General features: G+C 37.9%; 1 pseudogene; it reads left to right on the top strand.

Annotated features, from left to right (window-relative positions):
• Positions 1–3511, top strand: part of LOC107483783 (pentatricopeptide repeat-containing protein At3g51320-like) — a 40913-nt pseudogene extending 37402 nt beyond the window's left edge.
• Positions 3512–6486: the final 2975 nt, after the last annotated feature.

The following is a 6486-nucleotide window of genomic DNA, read 5'->3' as shown; positions in this document are numbered from 1 at the left end:
CCTTAGGTTGGTTATTTAACCACCTCTTAGCTTGGTCTTTTACAGCAAATGGAAACAGTAATAATCTGTAGACATCCTGATCCACCTCTTTATCACGTACTGTGTCAGCAATTTGTAAGAACTGTGCGAGAAACTCAGTAGGTTCTTCCTGTGGAAGACCGGAATACTGGCAATTTTGTTGCACCATGATAATGAGTTGAGGATTCAACTCAAAATTTCTGACTCCGATGGAGGGTATACAGATACTACTCCCATATGAAGCAGTAGTGGGGTTAGCATATGACCCCAGAGTCCTTCTGAGTTGTTCATTTTCACTTAGGTCCATGATGGAGAAAGGGAGATGACGTGGATTTATTTTATTTATTTTATTATATTTATTTAAAAAAATTTCGAAATAATAAAATAAAATAAAATAAAAACTAAAATAAAAATAAAAAAAGATTTAAAAATATTTTATGAAGATTTTCGAAAAAGTGAGGAGAGAGAAAGTGGTTAAAGAGTTTTTAAAAAGATATGATTTTTAAAAATTTTAAAAAGGATATGATTTGAAAAAGATATGATTTTTTAAAAAAAAAAACTTGACAACTAAGATATGATAAGATAAAATTTTAAAATTGAAATCTGAATTTTTATGAAAAATTTCGAAATATTTGCTTAAAAATAGTTAGAAAATATATTTTTTGATTTTTGAATTTTATTATGAAAGAGAAAAACACACAAAAGACACAAGACTTAAAATTTTTAGATCCAATACTCCTTATTTTCAAAAATTTTGAAGGAAAAACACCAAGGCACACAAAACTTAAAAATTTTAAGATCAAAACACAAAGAAGACTCAGGAACACTTTGAAGACTCACAAGAACAACAAGAACAAAAAGAAAGAATACCAAACTTAAAATTTTTAGAAAACCAAAATAAAATTTTCAAAAACTAAAGAAAAATTAACAAGAGAACACCAAACTTAAAATTTGGCACAAGATTTAATCAAAGAGAAATTATTTTTGAAAAAATTTTAAAAGAAAGATACCCAATTACCAAGAACACAGGCACAACGCTCTAACCAACTGAGCTATAAATTTAACGTGTTTTAAAAAGGTATTTTTAAAGGAGAACAAAAATATGCAATTGACACCAAACTTAAGATATAAAACTAAACTCAAATAAAAGACTCCAAGAAAAAATTAAGAACTAATAAAGAAAAATAATATTTTTTTGGAAGATTTTTTTTAAAAGGGATAATAAAAGATGCAATCCTAATGACTCTAAACCAAAAAGACAAATTTTTTCCTAATCTAAGTAACAAGATAAACTGTCAGTTGTTCAAACTCGAACAATCCCCGACAACGGCGCCAAAAACTTGGTGCACGAAATTGTAAATCACACTTTTCACAACTCGTACCACTTACCAGCAAGTGCACTGGGTCGTCCAAGTAATGCCTTACGTGAGTAAGGGTCGATCCCACAGAGATTGTTGGCTTGAAGCAAGCTATAGTTATCTTGTAACTCTTAGTCAGGATATCAATTATAATTATCAGTTGACTTGCAAATGAACAAGAGAGCATGAAATAAATACTTGTTATGCAGTAATGAAGAATATGTTGGAGTTTTGGAGATGCTTTGTCCTCTGAATCTCTACTTTCTCCCTGTCTTCTTCTTCACACATGCAAGGTTCCTCCTATGGCAAGCTATGTGTTGGTGGATCATCGTTGTCAATGGCTACAATCCATCCTCTCAGTGAAAATGGTCCAGGTGCGCTGTCACCGCACGGCTAATCATCTGCCGGTTCTCACTTATGCTGGAATAGGATCCATTGATCCTTTTTCGTCTGTCACTACGACCAACCCTTATGAGTTTGAAGCTCGTCACAGTCATTCAATCCTGGAATCCTACTCGGAATACCACAAACAAGGTTTAGACTTTCCGGATTCTCAAGAATGCTGCCAATGGATTCTAGCTTATACCACAAAGACTTTGATTAAGGAATCCAAGAGATACTTATTCAATCTAATGTAGAACAGAGGTGGTTGTCAGGCACGTGTTCATAGGTTGAGAATGGTGATGAGTGTCAGGGATCATCACATTCATCATATTGAAGTGTGAATGAATAACTTAGATAGAAACAATCGTGTTTGAATGGAAAACAGAAATAATTGCATTAATTCATCGAGACGCTGCAGGGCTCCTCACCCCCAACAATGGAGTTTAGAGACTCATACCGTCAAAGATACAAAGTTCAGATCTAAAAATGTCATGAGATATAGAATAAATCTCTAAAAGTTGTATAAATACTAAACTAGTAACCTAGGTTTACAGAAAATGAGTAAACTAAGATAGATAGTGCAGAAATCCACTTTTGGGGCCCACTTGGTGTGTGCTGGGATTGAGACTTGAGCTTTTCACGTGCCTGGGCTGTTTCTGGAGTTAAACGTCAGGTTGTAACCTGTTTTGGGCGTTTAACTTCAATTTGCAACCTGTTTCTGGCGTTTAACGCCAGAATGGAACATGGAACTGGCGTTAAATGCCAGTTTACGTCATTTATCTTCGAGAAACGTATGTACTATTATATATTGCTGGAAAGCCCTGGATGTCTACTTTCCAACCCAATTAAGAGCGCGCCAATTGGACTCCTGTAGCTCCAAAAAATCTATTCCGAGTTCAGGGAGGTCAGAATCTAACAACATCAGCAGTCCTTTTTCAGCCTAAATCAGATTTTCGCTCAGCTCCCTCAATTTCAGCCAGAAAATAACTGAAATCACAGAAAAATACACAAACTCATAGTAAAGTCCAGAAATATGAATTTTGCCTAAAAACTAATAAAAATATACTGAAAACTAACTAAAATATACTAAAAATTACATGAAATTACCCCTAAAAAGCGTATAAAATATCCGCTCATCAGTAACCTTCATTAGCATCTTGTGTGCCTGCACTCATGCAGAAAAATTGATTGCGGGCATATTTTACTTCATGCAAATGACTGATGTGTTCAATGTGAAGCCCAATTTCACTTTTTTTTGTGCATGGCAAATCTTCTGGCAAACGAAAGGCTAGTTGATGAGGCAAAAGAATTCCTGAGGAGCATAATAAAATTTCAAGTGGATATGTCATAGGAGTTATTACTCTGGGCAAGTTTGCTCGGTTTCTGCCATTTCAAAGGAGATGTGGACTTGGGTGAGCGAATTGCAAAACTGGTGATTGACTTGGATCCAAAGAACCTTGTTACAGTTCCTCCTTGTCATTTATGTTGTGGCTGATCAACAAGAAAATGTTTCCATGGTGAAAAAGCTAACGAAGGATAGGCTATGGTTAATACATAGAAGCACTCTTGTAGACTTGAAAAATATTGTTCACAATTTCAAGGTGTCAAACAGACGGGGAGAAAGAATCAAAGCAGTCAATAAGATGATGGATGAACTAGCTCATAGATTAGGGTTGGAAATTTTTAAGTCAGGCCAGCCACTGGTAGACCGAAGAGAAAATATTAGCTAGGATGAAGATAAGTGATAAAGCAAACCGTTTGAACAAGTAGCGGTATTGAGGATTTTCAGGTTTTTGATGCTTTATGTTTGATCTAGCAGAGGAAAATTGTCAAGTTTTGCCCTAATTATCCGTGGGTAAGGTGATGAACACTTGTCCCCTTTGAATTCTGCAATTTTATGAAGTTTATGTAATGAAATTGTTGTTATGTATGAGATTATTTGGAGTTAGATTGAATTCATATGAATTGAAGTCAAGATAGTGAAGTGGAGTACTTGAATTGGAACTCTGGAGGCTGGAAACTTGTAGGGTTTGGCTTGAAAGCTTGTGAAGAGGAGGGTTTTTGAGGTGTCAAGCTTCCGAACTTCCTCAATCCTAGTAGAAAACACAGGTAATATACAATGCAAGTAAAGCACAAGTAGAAGCATATAAGCAAATAATTCAAATAGCAAGTAAGCATGTTATTGAATTAGGCAAGCCATTACAAGTAAACAAAGCATACAAACAGATAGAAAATACATATGATGAATGCTTGTCCTACTGGCTGTGATATCACATTGTCAGTTCAACTGCCAACTTGACACATCTCCATAGAGACGTCATCCTTCAGATTTCTCATATGGGAACCCCCGAGATATAGTGCTCGGATCACTGTCTAGGTACCGGTGCCTGCACGCTCTATAGGTCCGAAGGGATGCGAGCGGAATACTCTTGCCTCAGACCTCACATCTCAACGTAAGCGGGATTAACCACCGTCCTTACGCCGCCGCCGCTACCTCGACAGGCGGGATTAACCACCATCCCTGCCGGGCGCATAACGTCCCATAATTTCAGTACAAATTAGTACTTCAGTGGTTTTTCAGAAAATATTTTCAGTATAAATGGATCCATCATCTCATTCAGAGTCCTCGACTCATCTTAACAACTGTCCATTCTCAATTCAGTTTCCAACATCAACAAATCATGATTTCTCATCTCATATATCCATCACCCTTCATATGACATCAAACCATCCTCAGCCTGCCAGAAACCTAGGCCTCTGTTTTTTAAATACTCAAAACCAAGCCCAAAAGTCTTAAAATGGTGTTATAGAAGCTTACAACCTTGTTGGGAGGGTAAAATAGTTGAAAAACAAGTAAATTTGAGAAACAAGACGTGTGTGGCCGCACAGAGGTCCGTGCGTGCGCAAGCTCAGGAAATTTCAAAATGTGTGCATACGCACAGGGGTGTGTGTACGCACAGGTGGCAAAACTTACAGAATCTGTTCACCCGCACAACCTGTGCCAGCACACCTAATAGAATGGCCTTCCCAACATGTGCGTCCGCACAGGCCTGTGCATCTACATAGGTTGAAATTTTCCCTTAGATATGTGCGCGCACAAGCTGTGCTAGCGCGGCAAACAGAATGCACTTCCCTGCCTGTGCGTGCGAATAGGTGTGTGTGTCCGCACAGGTCAAAATTTCCGCAGGGGGTGTGATGAGCGGATAATTTATACGCTTTTTGCCATTGTTTTTAGGTAGTTTTTAGTAAGTTCAAGCTACTTTTAGGGATGTTTTCATTAGTTTTTATGTTAAATTCACATTTCTGGACTTTACTATGAGTTTGTGTGTTTTTCTGTAATTTCAGGTAATTTCTAGCTGAAATTGAGGGACTTGAGCAAAACTCTGATAGGAGGCTGACAAAGGACTGCTGATGCTGTTGGAATCTGACCTCCCTGCACTCGAAATAAATTTTCTGGAGCTACAGAACTCCAAATGGCACGCTCTCAACGGTGTTGGAAATTAGACATCTAGAGTTTTCTAGAAATATATAATAGTTCATACTTTATTCGGGAATTAAAGACGTAAACTGGCGCTCAACGCCAGTTCCATGTTGCTGTCTGGAGTAAAACGCCAGAAACACGTCACGACCCGGAGTTGAACGCCCAAAACACGTTACAACTTGGTGTTCAACTCCAAAAGAAGCCTCAGATCGTGGATAGATCAAGCTCAGTCCAAACACACACCAAGTGGGCCCCGGAAGTGGATTTATGCATCAATTACTTACTCATGTAAACCCTAGTAGCTAGTCTAGTATAAATAGGATAATTTACTATTGTATTAGACATCTTTGGTCTCAGTTTTATTTTATTCTTCACCTGAGGAGACTATTGATCACGTTTTGGGGGGGCTGGCCATTCAGCCATGCCTGAACCTTTCACTTATGTATTTTCAACGGTGGAGTTTCTACACACCATAAATTAAGGGTGTGGAGCTCTGCTGTACCTCAAGTTTCAATGCAATTACTATTATTTTCTATCCAATTCCAATTATTCCTATTCTAAGATATTCGTTGCACTTTAACTTGATGAATGTGATGATCCGTGACACTCATCATCATTCTCACCTATGAACGCGTGTGATTGACAACCACTTCCGTTCTACCCTAGACCGGGTGCATATCTCTTGGATTCCTTAATCAGAATCTTCGTGGTATAAGCTAGAATTGATGGCGGCATTCATGGGAATCCAGAAGTTCTAACCTTGTCTGTGGTATTCCGAGTAGGATTCCGGAATTGAATGACTGTGACGAGCTTCAAACTCCTGAAGGCTGGGCATTAATGACAGACGCAAAAGAATCACGGGATTCTATTCCAACCTAATTGAGAACCGACAGATGATTAGCCATGCTGTGACAGAGCATTTGGACCATTTTCACTGAGAGGATGGGATGTAGCCATTGACAACGGTGATGCCCTACATATAGCTTGCCATGGAAAGGAGTAAGAAGGATTGGATGAAGCAGTAGGAAAGCAGAGATTCAGGAGGAGCACAGCATCTCCATACACCTATCTGAAATTCCCATCATGGAAATACATGAGTAATTTTATCCTTATTTTATGTTTAATTACTATTATTTGATTTTCCAAATTCCATAATTTTTTTAGATCCGCCTGACTGAGATTTACAAGATGACCATAGCTTGCTTCATACCAACAATCTCTGTGGAATCGACCCTTACTCACGTA

Source organism: Arachis duranensis, chromosome 4 (genome assembly GCF_000817695.3).
Source record: "Arachis duranensis cultivar V14167 chromosome 4, aradu.V14167.gnm2.J7QH, whole genome shotgun sequence".
Classification (NCBI taxonomy): Eukaryota; Viridiplantae; Streptophyta; class Magnoliopsida; order Fabales; family Fabaceae; genus Arachis; species Arachis duranensis.
Note: the sequence above shows the minus strand (reverse complement) of the source record. Positions and strands in the feature narration are given on the sequence as shown.